We start from the raw sequence: 18,592 nt of genomic DNA, 5'->3' as shown, positions 1-18,592 counted from the left end.
ATTAGCCACCAGTGATTGCAACCCAATGTCCCATGCTCTCTCTTGCCTTCTGGTCTTTGTACATACTGTTCCTTCCACTTAGAACATTCTCTCTCACCCCACCCTCACCAATATCCCATCTTCCCACCACCAATCCACCTCCCTTTCTTTGGTTAACTCCTACAGCTTCTAGCTTGGATGTTGTCACCCCTGAAAAGCTTTCCCTGACTCCTTTCCTCTTGGCCTGGGTAAGAGGTCCTGCCTGTGTTCTCCCACTGAGCCATGCATTGACCCATTATGGCTCTTATCACATTGCATAGCAAGATGGTTACAAAGGGGCCTCTAGAGTCCCACTTCTTGGGTTCAAATCCTGGGTCCCCCACATACTTGCTTTCAGGCTTAAGTCAAGTCAGTCAATGCATAACCTCTCTGTATCTCTTATGGCTTATTATCTCATTTACGCTCAAGCCAATTCTCTATGAGATGTGTTGCCCTTGTGGGAGATCAAAATTGGCCACCCTGAAATATGTCTCTTTACCTTGATTATTTTCTCTGACGGACATTTTACCTCCCCCAAACTGCCTAATGTATTTAACAGAGAAGACCTGTTTCAGGAAGGAGCCACTATCATACAATGGCTGTAATATAATGTAAAATAGATATTACAATAGAAAAGACACCAAGCCCCTCTTATCAAAGATTCTGTCTCTCCCCAGCCACGTTCTCTAGGTGGCCCTGAAAAGAGTTGCCAGACAAACATTTACGTTTATAAGGGAAACCTCCATTTGTAAAGGTATCTCCCTCTCTGTACTGGGAAGAGGGGGGATGACCTCATCTCTAAAAACTTATCATTGTAGAAGGGGAGACCTTAAATCTACATAATAACCTTACTCTTGTTTACTGTGCTTTTCTGGTAACCTCCCATAACTGACTCTTCCCACCCCCAACATCCTCCTTTGTCTTTAGCTGAAGATATGTATACATGTGTTGGGGAAGAGGGAGAATCCCCCTCTGCCCTTTCCCTTAAGGTTCTTATGGCTGGCCAAATAATTAAAAGGCAGGTTAGCAGGAGAAAATAATACCAAGTTTAATAACATGTATACATGAGAGAAACCAGGGAAACTGAGTTTCTCAACACAATAGCAGAAATTCTCATCTTAAATACTATCTTCAGCTAAAGACAAAGGAGGATGTTGGGGGTGGGGTGTTTGGGATTTCAGAGGGGAAGAGGACAATTCACATGGAGAGGAAAATGTAAATGTTTGTCAGATAATTCTTTACAGGGCCACCTACAGAGAATGTGGCTGGAGAGACAGAAAACACAGTAATCAAGAGTATGTAGATTTAAGTCCTCTCCTTCCATACTGATAAGAGTTTCCAGAGATAAGGCCATCCCCCCCCCCCCCCGCCACCCGGGTACAGAGAGGGAGATACCTTTACTAATGTAAATGTTTTGGTAAACAGAACTTTGAAAAGAATGGGCTCAGCAAGAACCCTCCCAGTCTGTCACTTTTAGGCATAAGGTTGGGGGAAGGTTAAAGTTTCTTTCAGAGAAAATAATCAAGGTAAAAAGATATATTTCAGGGTGGCCAATTTTGATCTCCTACACATGTTATTAAACTTGGCATTATTTTCTCCTGCTAACTTGTCTTATAATTATTTGGGCAGCCATAAGAACCTTAAGGGAAAGGGTGGAGGGGGATTCTCCCTCTTCCCTGACACCCTCACTTCACAGGTGAGGAAACTGTCTCAGAGAGTTTACACAGTCACCCATCATAACACACCTGGGGAGCAGTGATTCAAAGCCAAGTCTGGAGGATATTAAAGATGACAGTTTTGGGCTGGCCCCGTGGCTTAGCGGTTAAGTGCGCACACTCCGCTACTGGCAGCCCATGTTCGGATCCCAGGCACGCACCGACGCACCCCTTGTCCGGCCGTGCTGAGGTTGCATCCCACATACAGCAACTAGAAGGATGTGCAACTATGACATACAACTATCTACTGGGGCTTTGGGGAAAAAAAAGGAGGAGGATTGGCAATAGATGTTAGCTCAGAGCTGGTCTTCCTCAGCAAAAAGAGGAGGATTAGCACGGATGTTAGCTCAGGGCTGATCTTCCTCACAAAAAAAAAAGATGACAGTTTTAAGCACTGTCCTGAACTTTCTCAATCAAGTGATACTAAAAGTTCTTCTACTCTTAGGAAGGAGTCTAGGCAGAGGGAGTTGGGGTCTGCATTTCTAAAAGAGGTCAGGCAGAAGCGACAAGAGATCAGGAGCTGAGACTCGGCTCCTGGGACTGTCTTCCAGGGAGGGAACTTCTAGATGACAATTTTAAGAAACAATTTGAGAGCCATTAGTTTAGTTTTAATATCACATTTAGTGACATAGTGTCCAATTTTTTTCATTTCTATTTTCATTTTCATTAAGAGTAGGAGAGAGAGAAATGAATTATGTTGACAGAGGGCCCTGAACACTCCTTCCCACAGGAGCTTGGAATATGTTCCCCATTTCCTAGAGAACAGAGATGATGAAAGTTACATAGAAATCTATGGGAAATTTATTTACAGTTGAAATAGGAGGCAGTAAAGCACAGAGCTGAAAATCATGGATTTTGGAATCAAACAGAGCTGACCTAGCCACTTCATAGCTGTGTGACCTTAGGAAAGAAAACTTAGGAATTTAGCTTTCTCTAACCAGAGTTAAGCTAAGTATTCCAAGTCAAATGGGTGTGTCAGCCAGATAATCAAAGATGGGAAAAGAGAGGAGTGCAAGGATGAGGGGGTTAGTGTGTGTAAAGACAGTTTGTCCTGTCTGTCTGGTAACACCTTTAAATGATGCTGGATGAACCCCATTTCTGGGGATGCATCATGATGCATCCACTTTTACTTCACACCTGATCCAAAATCCTTCACTGGTAAACATTTTGCTGTAATTTCATCTCAGCTGTTTGTTTAGAGGTTTTGAGTGCTAAATTTTTAATTTGAGGTTAAGTTATCCTTTAAAAATAGTTTCAAGATGCCTTAACTTGTACAGCAACTAAAAGAGAATAGCTGTTTCAGTGTTGTAAGCTTCTCTAGTTAAACACTAGGGTCTTTCTTTTAAAAGACTTTCTTCTATCAATAATATATGTCCAGAGATTGGATTGGTGGTTACCAGAGGGGAAGGGGGGAGGGAGGAGGGTGAAAGGGATAATTCGGTACATGTGTGTGGTGATGGGTTGTAATTAGTATTTTGGTGGTGAACATGATGTAATCTATGCAGAAATAGAAGTACAATGATGTACACCTGAAATTTTTACAATGTTATAAACCAATAAAAAATAATAATAATATATGTCCAGAGATCTATATTTTAATCATGATCATTTTCTATATTTTTAGAATCATCATTACACACTGCTGAGAGAAAGAAAGGGAATGCAAATGCCTTTGTTGGTTTGACATTTGCTCTCACTTTCTGAAAGTCTGTTCATAGGTCCTACAGGACCAGCAAATTGCCGAGTACCTGATCAGTAATTGTAATGAGAGAAGCTGCATGAGGGACAGAATCTAAAGTGAGGCTTCTGGGAATGGAGTCACGTGGTCGGCTTGGACCAACGGGAGAGGATTGCTGGGCAAGAAGTTATTGACATAGACTGGAAGACCCCTGACAGGCAGAATCCAGGCCTTGAATTCTTGCTCAATTTTGATGGCACCGGCCAGGATGCTGGATGTGATGGGATCCTCTAGGAAGCTGGCATATTCCACCAAGCCTGTGTTAGTACCTTTAGGAAAAGTATCACTTGATATTCCTGGGCAGGTGGGTGGGATGGGGTAGTTTGAGAAGTACTAAGTCAGTCTGCCTTCCAATAGCATCCATTGAGTAAATGAAAGAAAGTACATGTGTAACAAAATTTTTTATTTCTTCATAATTGCCCATATTTTAGCACCAACAAGGTTATTATACAATGATAGTAAGCATGGAAACGTTTTTTTAATTTTTATTTTTAATTGTGCTATAGAAACTTTTTTTGGTATGTAAGATATTCTAAATTATTAGGTAACTAGCCAGCATCCCAGGTGTTGCTGGCACAACTCTTTTTCTACCATTAAATATGTTAAGTCCTTGCTCAAATTGACCATCAATTTTCTACATAGAGTTGCCCCTGCAAGAAGTTCCCATCATAATCAATGCCTATAGTTTGAAGTATCTGTCAAGCGACTATTGACTTGGGCTCACACTTGAAATTATCTGTCTTCTCTGTCAACAGCTCAGCAACCTTGGACTATGACTGCATGTTCTAGGAGCTGCCACACTAGGACCTTTCCAAGAGAAGTCCATGAATGCCACTTAGCCCAGATTTTGAGTCAGATACACCCAAGACAAAGTTTTGAATTTGACAATAATTTATTCAGTCATTTCATAGGACAAATTTGGGGTGGGGGGAAGCCCAGAAAAGTAATTTTATTCATACAGATATTACTAGGTTAATAAACTTTGGTTATAGCTTTTGTCCTCTTCATCATGAATTCTTAGGACACATCAAAAAGTACTTAGTGATACAGCGAAGTTAAATTCTCAAGACTATTTACATTTTTATTGTAAAAGCAGTAACAACGTCAAAGGAAATTTTAAAGAAGAAAAATCATCTCTAATCTCAACACTCCATGCAAAAAATTTATTTTTACTGTATCCCCATACCTATCTTTAGTTCACATATTGTAATCATAGAGCATATAAATTTTTATAATCTGCTGTTGTGCTTCACTCTCAATTGCAAATATTTTCCAAGTTGTTACTTAATTTTTTTATTTCATTTTTTGGTACAAAATCTACAATTTTTCTGGTCACATAGTTCATTGAATACTGTAACTTATTTGGTCAATCCTCTAGTAATTTGGACGTTTGATTTGTTTCCAATTCTGTGTTATTTCAAAAAAAGCTGCAGTAAAGAACATGCAAGTATAGTTTTTCCTTAAAATAAATGCCTAGCACTGAGATTTGTTAGATAAAGGTAAGAGCATTTTTTGGCTTTTGACCCAAACCATTTATTAGCAGCTTGGGATAAGCCCTTGGTGAAAAGCTTTGCTAGGTCTCCTCTCCTCAGTCTGGGACATGACTTCTCTGAGCTCCTAAAGTCATCTTGGCTCTCCTGCTACCCCTCCACTCCCAGACCCAGCCCAGGCAAATGAAGAATGCTGACCAGCATTTTAAGATTTGGCCAAGCAAATCCCAGTCAACTTCACATTTCATTTACTTCATATCTGCCCTCCTTTCTAAAGAAGTATCATTTCTTATAATGAATGGGGTTTGTATGAACCTCAGTTGTTTGGGGTGCACTTTTAAAAATTCACAATTGTGGCAACCTAGCAAGTTATAGGAGCTATGGATGTGACTGACACACCCATGGGGCAAATGCTAGTCCACACATATTGAATAGGGTTTGGTGAGGAGCAAAGAAGATAAAATACAGAAAAGTGCTTTCTAAATAGCAAAAGAACATGCAGGAAGTATAATTACAAAGAAGCACCCCTAAATTTACCTCTACATGTGTGGTATAATGGGAAATATATACATATTTACTTAGTCTTTGTCCCCATTTCCTGGCACAGAGCTCCTAAAACAGTAGCAATTTCCTGAGTGATAGGATGGATAGGAGTGTCTTCTGTTATTCACAACAAGCCCCATTAGACCATATCTGAGTTTATGCTAATGAGGTGACTCTCTAGAGGCCCTGAGCTATTTGCAGGATGGGAGATGGTCTCTGGAAAGACAAAGCAATGATTAGAGGGTTGGAACTTTCAGCCTCTACCCTCACCTACCAGGAGGGAAAAGGGGGCTGGAGATTGAGTTCAATCACCAATGATTTCAGTGGCCAATGATTTAATCAATTGTGCCTATGTAATGAAACTTGCATTAAAACTCCTAAAAGACAGGTTCAGAGAACTCCTAAAAGATAGGTTCAGAGAACTTCTGGGTTGGTGGACACATGGAGGTGCTGGGAGGGTGGTGTGCCTGGAGAGGGCATGGAATTTCTGCACCTCTTCCCACATATCTTGCTAGGTACATCTCTTCCATTTGGCTGTTCTTGAGTTTTATCCTTTATAATAACCCAGTAATAGTAAGCAAACGGCTTTCCTGAGTTTTGTGAGTCATTCTAGTGGATTATTGAACCTGAGGGAAGGTTGTGGGAACCCACAAATTTGTAGTTGGCCAAGCAGAAATGTGGATAGCCTGAACACCCCATTTTCAGCTAATGTCTAAAGTAGGGGCAGTCTTGTGAGACTGAACTCTTTAACTTATGGGATCCAACACTAACTCCAGGTAGATAGTGTCATAATTGAATTGAATCGTTGGACATCCGGTTGGCGTCTGAAGAATTGCAGAATTGGTGTTGGAAAAGACACAAGTATTTGGCGTCAGGGGAAAAGTTTCTCAGCAAAACTCATTTGGTGATCTAGTTAAAATGCAGATTCTGGGGGCTGGCCCCGTGACATAGTGATTAAGTTCAGTACACTCCACTTTGGTGGCCCAGGTTTGCGGGTTCAGATCCCAGGTGTGGACCTACACCGCTTACCAGCCATGCTGTGGCGGCAACCCACATACAAAATAGAGGAAGATTGGCCACAGATGTTAGTTCAGGGCAAATCTTCCTCAGCAAAAAAAAAAAAAAGAAAATGCAGATTCTGATTCAGCAGCAGCAAGCTTTCGCTTCTCCCAGTGTGGGTCCATGGATCAGCAGCATCAGCACCACTTGGGAGCTTGTCAGAAATGGAGAATCTCAGATTCCTTCCCAAACCTACTCAACCAGAAGCTGCCTTTTGACAAGATCCCAAGGTGAGTCACATGCACAGTAAAGTTTGAGAAGAACTGGTCTGAGTCTCAGTTTTCTTATTCCTAAATGCTTTGTGGCTGGCACACAGTACACAGTAAATGAATGGAAGCTACTACAGAAATTGCTCCAGGTTCAGAGTTTAGATTAAAAAGAGCATTCCTCACAACTGAACAAAGAGTAACTGTGGTGGGTTTGAGGTTTGTGAGCAGGTGCAGGGATAGGCTGTATACTAGGTGCTCTGAGCAGGCTCTGCAGATTCAGCACAGGGAGAGGCTCACTGCAGAGGCAGCTGCTTGGCTTAGGGAGAGAGAGGATATCCAGGGCTGCTATCAAGCAGAACACAAAGAACGTCTTGCTTAGGAGCAGCCTCAGGACCCTGTGAGGTAAAATTAGGCTGCAGCTATCATGCCTGAGACATTGGCTCAGATCCTGAGTCCCCCGGAAGGCAGAGCTGGTTAGAGGCTTGCTTGAGCCTCACATCCATCCCCCAAAACCATGCCCTCCACCAAGATGCTGGCCAGTGGCAGGCACAGTCTCACCATCCAACCTTTCTCAGCTGCAGTTCAGGACATCCAGAAGCAACTGTCTCCTGATGACCTCTCTTTATTTTCATTACAATGATCTTTTTTGGGAAAATGCTTTTCCAGAGTTAAATTTAGAAAATAAATGGTGCAGCCAACTATAATCTAAGGTTTTAGAACCCTAGTCTTAGCCTAACCTCCTGTATACACAGCTGGGCCATGTGACCCCCATCAGCAGGCTCAGCCCCACCCAGAATCAGGGGCCAATCCTGATTTGAAGCAAGAGGATTTAAGCAGCCTCAACTCAAAAAAAGGAAACCTCGAATATTCTCTGTCCTTTTCAAGCCTTGACTTTAAACCCATTGTGATGTTAAAGTCAGAAAAACATGATTTTAATGCTGACTTTGCCTGTTCTTACTGTATGTCCTGTGAAAAGTTGCTTCACCTTTTTATAACTTAGTTTATCTCACCTAATAAAACAAAGACAACAATAGCTATCTCACAGGATCATTGTAAGATTTATTAAGAAAACATAATTATGGTAGCTAACATTTATTCAGGGTATAAAGTGAGACAGGCTCTGTACACAGCTCTTTACGTGGATTCATTCATTCATTCATTTGATGCATATTTATTGAATACCTACCATGTACTGGGCACTGTTTTCTGGGGTCTGGAATAACAAGAGTTAATATTATGGAATGCTTACTACGTGCCTGGCACATTTCTAAACAAGTTATTTCTTTTTTTTATTCCAGCTTTGTTGAGGTATAATTCGTATACAAAAAATTGCACATAATTAATGTATACAACTTGGTGAATTTGGACATATGTATATACTCAGATTACCATCACCACAATCCAGGTAGTGAACATATCCATCACCTCCAAAAGGTGTCCATCTGTTGTATAAACAAGATATTTCTCAACAGTTTACATTTCTCAACAGGTTAAATCTTCACAGTACTCCTCTGCCTTTCTTTAATCCTCACAATAATCCAAAGAAGAGGTAATATATTATTTTCCCCATTTTTACAAATGGGGAAACTGAGGCATAAAGGGTAAATAACTGGCCCAATGTCACACAGCGAGTAAATGGAGGAGTCCACAGATCATAATATTCGGGTATACTGTGAGATGTATGAAGTTAAACTATAGGAAATCACCAACATTCCACCATTATTGATCCATACAAACAGTAATTTTGTATACTTTCACCAATACTTTTTTAAGGGGACTTTGTAGAGCCTGAAACACAAGCAGCCTTGTTTTATATTCTCTTCCTTTTTGTTTTGTTTTGCTTTGCTTTGTTCATTAGAACAGGCCTTCTGCCATATTCCCCAGACCAATCTCAACTTTGTGCCCCAGGTCTAGTGTCAGGCCTCTGTCTTGTTCCATGTGCTTGAATTGGGTCCTGGGGACGGGCTTCTACCTTACTCTAGCCTGTCAGACCTCTTGGCTCAGCCCTCAGGAATTGGCATCTCTAGGACTTTGCATTAATACTAATACCATATGCACAGCAAAGGAAACTATCAACAAAACGAAAAGACAACTTAACAATTGGGAGAAGATATTTGCAAACCATACATCTGATAAGGGCTTAATCTCCAAAATATATAAAGAACTCATACATCTCAACAACAAAAAAACTAACAACCCAATTAAAAAATGGGCAAAAGACCTGAACAGAAATTTTTCCAAAGAAGATATACAGATGGCCAACAGACACATGAAAAGATGTTCAAAATCATTAACTATCAGGGAAATGCAAATCAAAACTACAATGAGATATCACCTCATGCCCATCAGAATGGCTGTAATTAACAAGACGGGAAACAACATATGTTGGAGAGGATGTGGAGAGAAGGGAACTCTCATACACTGCTGGTGGGAGTGCAAACTGGTGCAGCCACTATGGAAAACAGTATGGAGATTCCTCAAAAAATCAAGGATAGAACTACCATATGATCCAGCTATTCCACTGCTGGGTATTTATCCAAAGGACTTGAAAACACCAATGCGTAAAGATACATGCACTCCTGTGATCATTGCAGCGTTATTCACAACAGCCAAGACTTGGAAGCAACCTAAGTACCCATCAAGGGATGAATGGATACAGAAGCTGTGGTATATATACACAATGGAATACTACTCAGCCATAAGAAACGATGAAATCCAGCCATTTGTGACAACATGGATGGACATTGAGGGTATTATGCAAAGTGAAATCTAAGTCAGAGGGAGAAGGTCAAATACCGTATGATTTCCTTCATTAAGTAGTAGATAATAACAACAATAAACAAACACATAGAGACAGAGATTGGATTGGTGGTTACCAGAGGGGAAGGGGGGAGGGAGGAGGGCGAAAGGGATAATTCGGCACATGTGTGTGGTGATGGGTTGTAATTAGTATTTGGGTGGTAAACATGATGTAATCTATGCAGAAATAGAAGTATAATGATGTACACCTGAAATTTATACAATGTTATAAACCAATGTTACTGCAATAAACAAAAAATTTAAAAAAAAAATACTAATACCATAGATAATACAAATATAAAGAACTAATATGCAGTGAGTGATTACTCTGTAGCAGGCCCTGTTCTAGACTTTTACATGCATTTATGCATTTAATCCTCACAACAATCCTATCAGGTAAATGCTATTATTTTTCCCTCTTCATGGATAAAGAAAATGAGGTATGGAGAAGTTAGATGATTTGGCCACATTTGCTCCCTTCAGATAGATCTCCCTGTCCAGGTGCATTTCCAGACATCACTTCCCTCAGATTCTCATCCTTCATCACTCTAACCATCTGCCTATCTAGACCTCTGTGTCTCTAGGCACCAACTGCTCCCAGACACTCTTTCTATTTTTCTCTTTGTCTTTCCATATCTCATTCTGCTGGCCACCACAGGTGTCCTTGAGAACCATGCCCAGCTCCCACCTTACTCCACTTGGCCAGTCTAGAGCTCAGTCCAGACCCCTCATCAAACCAGACCCTGAACTGTTACCAAAACCTGCCCAGCCTTGTTTTGAGTAACTCTTCAGGACTTAGAGTCTTTGTAACTTTTACAGAGTAAAGCTAAAATGTAAAATGTTCAAAAGACTTCAGGGAGTAAGAAAGGTAGACCAACTTTTAAAAGAAGACTCAACAGCCCAGATGTACTCTAAACAATCAAAGATACAATATATTTCTGTGGGAAACCTAAAGAATTTTTGATTCTTTCATCCATTCTTCCATTCCAAAGAAATTTACTGAGCGTCTACTCCAAACCAAGTGCTGGGGACACTAAGATGAATAATAAAACACAATGACTATACTTTAGGAATTCCCAGTCTAATGTAGAGAGGCAGATATGTGAACAAAGCATTCCTACCTAGTGTGTTAGTGTTATGTGCTTTAATAGAAGGGGACATGAGGTACCTGAAATTGCAGGAGGGAAAGTAAACAACTTTGTGGGACACCAAGGGAGATTTCTCCAGAGGCTAGGCCTTGAAGATGAGAAGGGGCTACTTACCTACCTACCGGGCAGGAAAGAGAGAAGAGCATTTAGGCATTAGAGAAAGACAGTCCAGCATGAGCAAGGATGGAGAAGTGTGTAGGAACTAGAGTAACCTAGGTAACATAGTGAAGCTAGAACCTAGGGCCCGAGATAGGAGAGCTGCAGAAGCCAGCAGGAGCCAGGTCATGATGGGCTTTGTGCCACTGGCTAAGGGGCTTAAAGATGATAGAAAGAGAGTCTTTTCAAACAGGGCAGTTAAAACACCAGATCTAGGTTTGGAAAGAGCCATGCCAGCAGCATGGAAGATGAACAAGAGGGTGGTGAGGACACGACAAAGGCATGAACTGTGGCTCTGACTGTGAGATTGAGGGAAGCAGACAGAGAGGAGAAGTCTAGGGGATAGAATCCACTGGGGGGAGTGTGAAGGAAAGAAGGAATTTGGGAAGACTCTCTTTTATGTCTATGAATATCTCTCTATTTAAATTGGGATAATTTGGTAAATTAATTACAGTCACTGGGATAAAAAATCTATCATATTAGCTACTGAGAAGCCCTTTTATTTAGTTGTAGGATAGACTCCTATCTGTCTGAGAAGGGCAAATCATCATTTTACCATAAAATCCCAGAACTAAGGGTTGAAAAGGACCTCAAAAGATTTTTTTTTCTAACCCCTGTAGTAGTTATCTATTGCTGCTCAACCAATTACCCCAACACTTAATGGCTTAAAACAACAACTATTTATTATCTCACAGTTTCTATGGGTCAGGTATTCAGGAGCAGCTTAGCTGGCTGGTTCAAGCTCAGAAACTTGCAGTCAAAGACGCCATTCATGCTGCAGTCATCTGATGCTTGACTGGAGCTGAAGGATCCACGTCCAAGATGGCTCACTCACATGGCTGTTAGTTAGATGCCTCAGTTCCTCTCTGGCTGCTGGCAGGAGGTCTCAGTTCCTTGCCATGCGGCCACTCCATACGGCTGCTTGAGTGGCCTCAATACACGGAAGCTGACTTCTCCCAAAGCAAATTTTCCTAGCCTTGAAAGTGACACACTATCATTTCCAGAATATTCTATTGGTTTATCCAGGTCAGCCTTAGTCAGTGTAGGAGGGGACTACATAGGGCACGAATACTAGGAGATGAAGATAATATAGGCCATTGTGGAGACTTGCCAGCATATCCCCTGATTTCAGAGAAGTAAGTTATTTTCATTAGTCCCATTTTACAGATGAAACAGCAGAGGTTAAGTGTGAAGACAACGTAGTGTGGTGGAAAGAGCATTTGTCCAGGAGTCAGATGGCTGAAACTCAACTCTGTTGCTATCTGTGTGACCCTGAGGAAGTCACTTCACTTCTCTAGTCTCAAATTCCTCAACTCTAAAATCAAGCTAGCATGTTTACTTCCCAGAAGAGGAATATTGGGGCCTGATATTTGGGGGCCTTGAATGCCAGAAGAAGAGGTTGAGTAGTTATCCTGGGGCTAGTCGGTGAGACTTCAAAGTTTTTAAACTTAGGGATACAGAGCAAAATCATATATTTTGAGGTCTAATCTAGAATCACTATGGAGAATCAAGTAGAGGGACTGAGACAAGAGGTAAGCAGACCAGTGACACACGATATTCAGGAGTGAGGCCAGGAGCCCATTCTCAGCTAGTTGTACTAGGAATGAAAGCACAGAATCAGAAGTGCTTGGGAACGCACCCATCACGTCACTGCCCTATTTCTATTTGTGCAGCATTTACAAGGAAAGATGTACTTAGTGTCAAAAAGAGTGTAAATCTCTGTCCTCCCTTTGCTTTTTTCTGAAATGACAACCTGTGTCCTGATGAATTTCCTGGTTTTATAGTACCATTAATCTTTGCCTTAGGACCTAGGTTCCACTGCAGGGTACAAAAACAACAGAAAGACAGGAATTATAAACAAGATTGTCTCCATTAGACGGTCTGCATTCCAATTCAAGGCCTTGTTCAGACTCAGTGAAGGCTTTTACTCTAGTCATTATAACACTAAAAGTAAAATTACAATTCTAAATGACAAAATAGGATATGTTCATCACTCTGGCAAAGAGACAGAGAGAGAAAGGAAAAATACAAGACTGAAGTCTGGTAGCCATTGTAAATATATATCTGTTCCTTTTTTCCCCCTGAATTCAGAGTTTCAGTATTTGCTACGTACAAAGTGCCAAAAATGACCTGATAGGGTATGTGTTTTAAACACATGATGGAGACAAATATGAGTTCAGAACTAAAGCCCTCACTGTGAGTACTAATGTTATTGGTTTAATTTTTTTCTTATTTGTAGTGTATATAGGCTGGGCGGATATGATCTCTTTTAATAGCTTTTCTTTGAATAACAGGAATGTCTTCTACTCAGGCAACTCTGAAAGATTAGAGAAGAGCCATAAAAAATAATTTTAACAGCCATGATCCCTTGCCCTCCCACTTAAATAAACTCTGTCTATTCTATTAATTATTGTATTACACCATAAGCTACAGAGCCAGGAAACTCCCACTCTTTCCACAGACTCACTCATGCATAGAACGTTTTTGATTGACGGACCAGTGAGGTTGAAATGTGCAAATGGAGATGAAACATCCCAAGATTAAACATCTCCCAGGTAGGGGACTGGCACCTTTCCAGCATCTTAAGGTTGTCCAAGCTCTGCAGGAATGAGTCTTCAAGGAAAGATGCTTGGTCTTGGCCAGAGAATTTAATAACGCTTCCCCTTCCTGAACCTCTAAATATGCCCCAACGAACTTCCTCTTTCATCATCTATACTCATTTACTCAACAAATATTGACTGAGAACCTGGAGAACCCACTCTGAGCCAGGCCTTGAGGAGACATACTGTTAGTTAAGAAGGATTCCAAGATCAGAGGAACTTACAGTCTAAGGCAGTATTTCTCAACCCTGGATGCACATTAAAATTATCCAAGGCTTTAAAAAAGTACTGATGAGTCTCTGCTAACTAATTAAATCATAATCACTGGGGTGAAGCCCAAAGTGGAGTCAAAGTTGCGAATCACTAGGAAAGAGACAAACAGATGATTGTCATACATGGTTAATGAAAAAAGTACAAGGTCTACTGGAGCCTAAAGGAAAACCCATCCCAACTTTGAGGGAGTCAGAGATTGGCTGGAAGGCACCTGACATCTTATGTTTTGCTTGAAGAAGAAGAGACAGCAGAGGAAGGCAGGGTAAGGAAGGAGGGTTCAGGGAGCAGTGTGTGCAAAATGAAAGATAGCTATGATAGTTCCCAGAATTGCAAGATGCGCAGTGTTGCTGGAGCAAAGCATTCTAGAGGAGAGAGATAAGTGGTGAGACACGAGGCTGAAGAAATAGGAATCAAATTGTATTCACCCTTGGTCCTTGACCTTGTCAGACATATCCAAACAAAGAGTTTGTACTTTATCCTAAAGGCCATGGGGATTAATGAAAGGTTCTGGTTGGGGAGTAAACTAACGTCTCAACCAGATTTCTATTTTAGAATCACCCACTGCTGGCTGAGGAGGAAAAGTGACGGATGGAGGGAAGGTGTACGAGAAGGGGTGAGAAATAGAGGAAGAAGGACGGTTAAGACGTTGGTGATATAGAGAAAGAAATAGATGATTTGGGACTGAACTATGGCAGGGAGGATGGAGAAAGAAAGAGTGGATTTGAGAGACAATAATGATATAATACACGAAATTTAGTGACTGATTAGATGTGACAGTAAAGCAAAGAGAAGACTGACTCCTACCTTCAGGGCCTGAGTGCCAGATGCCTGGCAGAGCAGCTGGAGTACAGACGGGAGCACTTTAATCCTCCCGCACTCTGTCCTGCTGTGGCTCCTGCCATCCTTTCTCTTTAACCACTTCACCACCTAGTCATGGCTTCCACAGGCGTTTGAGGGAAGGACATATAGATTTTATTTCTGTAGATAATACAACAATGGGAAACCTATGGATGAATGGTTTAAAAGGCTTTCAGTCTTTTGAAAGAGTTTATTACAGCCCAGTCCTCACCAGGGCCTTACTATCATCAGCTAGATCAAGTAACTTCTCCCTCCCGTTTCTTATTCCTGACTGGTTGAGAAGACACTCCAGAGATATCTGAGAGTCTATTGCCCCAGGCCAAGAAAGCTGAAGAAAAACTAGTTTCTCTTATCCATAAGCAGGATGGAAGAACTGCAAAAGAATGAGTGGGCAACTCCTCTTTAGCCTTGCTTCAATCAGGAGCATTAGATTTGGGGAGCTCACATGATGCAGAGAATGAAAAGAAATACATAAAATTATAACTGGTTCTAAAGATAAAAAGGATTGCCTAATACTTTATGGCCAGCAATTTTACTCTTCGGTATATCCCTAAAAGAAAAGCACACATGTGGTCACCAAAGGCATGTACTAGAGTGTTCATAGCAGAATTATTGGTAAAGCCAAGAGGAGAAAATTACCCAAATGTCTATCAGTAATATAATGGATAAATAAATTAATGATATGCAATTACACAAAACAATATGGATAAATCTCACAAGCATAACGTGGAGCAAAAGAAGTCAGACACAAAAGAGTACATACTGCACGATTCCATTTATATGAAGTATGAAAACAAGCCAATCTAATCTTTGTTGTTAGAAGTAAGGAGACTGATTGGGGGACTGGGAGAAGGGGTGGTACATAGTGACTGGATGTCAGATCCAGAGTAGCTTCTAGAGTGCTGGTCAGGTTCTCTTTCTTGACCTGGGTGCCGATTACACAGGTGTGATTCGTTTGTGAAAAGTCACTGAGCCAAACATTGATAACATGCATATATCATGATTCAAGAAAAAGTTTTTAAAAATCTATAGCTGGGTTTTATAGCTGGGTTTTTCTTACCTTTATTTTGATAAGTGAAGTTAAGACTCCTATGTGTGGGGAAAAAACAGAGGGAAAAGATAATGAGTTCAATCTTTGACACTCTGAGTTTGAGATGTCTATGAAATGCTGAAGTAACAGTATCCACCAGACATTTGTTAAATGAGTTGGTCGCTCAGAAGAATGATTTGTACAAGAGCTTCATGAAACAAAAAGGGAACTTGTTCTTGCTTTCTTTCTGAAAATACGCTTGCCCAGAACTGACACACAAAGTTAATTATCCCTTTAACATTGGTGCTTGCCTTGGAGTAAACCTTATATATATATATATATATATTTGCTGAAGAAGATCCACCCTGAGCTAACATCTGTTGCCTTGCCAATCTTCCTTGTTTTGTATGTGAGCCGCAGCCACAGCATAGACACTGACAGACCAGTGGTGTAGGTCCATGCCGTGAACCGAACCCAGGCCGCCGAAGCTGAGCACAGCGAACTTAACCAGTAGGCCACTGGGGCTGGCCCGAGTAAACCTTATTTTTTTCTGCTCCTCTTGGGTATTTCTGCAGCAGCATTTTCCTAATGACAAACAGCTCCTACTTGACAAGGGGCTGGCTATTTTAAACTATTATGTACATACTCCCATTGCACACATAGGCCATTCTAAATTCTTCATGCATTGAGACAGACTGGGTCGCAGTTCACCATACTCGTTTCCTCTTTGTTCTGGGCACACAGCGAGATCACCATTCCCAGCCTTCTTCGCAGTTAGGCATGGACATGAGATTGCGTTGTAGATAGTGCAGTGTGAGTGGAGATGATGGATGCCACTTCCAGATCAGAACCATCAAAATCTGTCACATGTAACCCTCTATGCTCTTCCCCCTTCTGCCAGCCTGAAGCAGACAAGCAGGGCAACCCTGGAAGTCACATGATGAAGGTGGAGGAGTCACAAGACGGAAGGGGCCTAGGTCCTTGAATGTCTGCCAGCAGAGAGCCACTCGCTGCCCAGGAACACTATTTTAAACTTGATAAGATGAAGAAATACACCTCACATGCCACCTTCTCCCACTAGCCTTTCCAGATATTTCCACACGAAGAGAATCTCTACAAATACCTTCCGCCCCAGAATCTGATAGCATTTTATTTCTACTTATGTCACTTTTGTGCTTTCTATTTTGATCAAGTATACCCCTGCCTACTAGATCAGAAGTTCTGAGTGACAAGAATTGACCCTTTAATTTTCAACTGGGAGGGTAGGATGTTTCTAAGAACTTTTAGTCAGTCACTAAATAATTGTAGAATAAATGAATGAATGAATGTATGTTTGGATGAATTCATTCATGCATAGATGGATGGATATGAGTGGTAAGGGAAGGAGGAGATGGCTAAGATCTGGAGCCTGGCAAAAGTGGAGAAAGCTGTAACTACTAACCAAAATAAGAAAGTCAGAAAAGGGGAAATCAATCTTTGTGTATTCATTCATTTATTCATCCCTCCTCCCCATGCATCCCTCCACTTACCTCATCTTCTCTCAATGAAAACAAACTGAAGAACTCTTATAAGAGACACCATTTGTTGAATATTTATATGTGGAAGATTGTGCTGAGCACATTTCACAGAGTAACACATGAAATATTTAAAACAACCCTGTTAGGTGGGCAGTATTATTTCACCCATTTTCTAGATGATAAAACTGAAACTTAAATAAGTAACTTGTCAAAATCACATAGGTAGCAGTGGGGCAGAAACTCAGACCCAGCTGATCTCAGTCTGGAGCCCAAGCACTCACCTACTATGCTACAGCAACTCCTACACACCAACCATGATTTTCCTCAGTGGAGCTACAGAGAACAAGGCAACAACCTTCTCCTTTAAAACGTCATCATATAATAAACTAGTAATCTCACTACAATGTCTAGCGTGACATATACTACAGTGCAGATGCACAAAATGCTGGGAAAGGGGGTGGAGCAGGAAGGAAACCTTGGGGGATTTCATTCATAAGGTGACATTTGAGCTGCACCTGGAATATCAGTGGGATAGGTCTGTGCAAGTGGAAGGGGGACGCTGGAGAAAGTCAAGCAGAGGGATTACCAGGACCCAAGGCACATGAAGAAAGTGCTCCTATGTGGCAAAAGTGTCTGATGCTTGAAGTTGGGAGAGAGTGGAAAGAAACAAAACAAACTTCTTTTTTTTTTTTTTTTGCTGAGGAAGATTTGCCCTGAGCTAACATCTGTGCCAATCTTACTCTCTATTTTGTATGTGGGTCGCCACCACAGCATGGCTGCCAATGATTTGGTGCAGGTCTGTGCCCAGGAACTGAACCCGGGCCACCAAAGCAGAGTACGCCGAACTTAACCACTAGGCCACAGGGCTGGCCTGAAACAAAACTAACTTTAAAGGAAGTTTGCATCCAGATCATAAAGATTCTTGATTTCCAAGTTAGAATATTGCTCTTTGACTGGTAGGCAATTAAGAGTCACGGATGAGTTTTAAGCAGGGAAATAGCTTGATGAAATCTGTCTTTAAGAAAATTCTCCTGCACCATGTGGAGTAAAAATCATGGAGTGGAGAGACACAAGATGTACCACGTAGTGGGTTGAATAGTGCCCACCAAAAATTCATGTCCACCTGGAACCTCAGAATGTGACCTCATTTAGAAATAAGGTCTTGGCAGATATAATTAAGCTAAGGACTGAGATAAGATCCTACTGGATTAGGGTGGTCCCTAAATCCAATGAGAAGCTCCTTTTAAGAGACAGAAAAGGACATGGAAAAGGTAACATGAAGATGGAGGCAGAGATTGGAGTGACGTGTCTACAAGATAAGGAATGCCAAGGATTGTTGGCAACACCAGAAGCTAGGAGAGAGACATAGGATGGTTTCTCCCTCAGACTCCAGAAGGAACCAACCCTGGCCAATCTTGATTTCTGAAATCAGTCTGAAG

Source organism: Ceratotherium simum, chromosome 29 (assembly GCF_057802395.1).
Source record: "Ceratotherium simum simum isolate JZ-2026a chromosome 29, ASM5780239v1, whole genome shotgun sequence".
NCBI classification, from domain to species: domain Eukaryota; kingdom Metazoa; phylum Chordata; class Mammalia; order Perissodactyla; family Rhinocerotidae; genus Ceratotherium; species Ceratotherium simum.
This window is presented reverse-complemented; position numbering follows the sequence as displayed.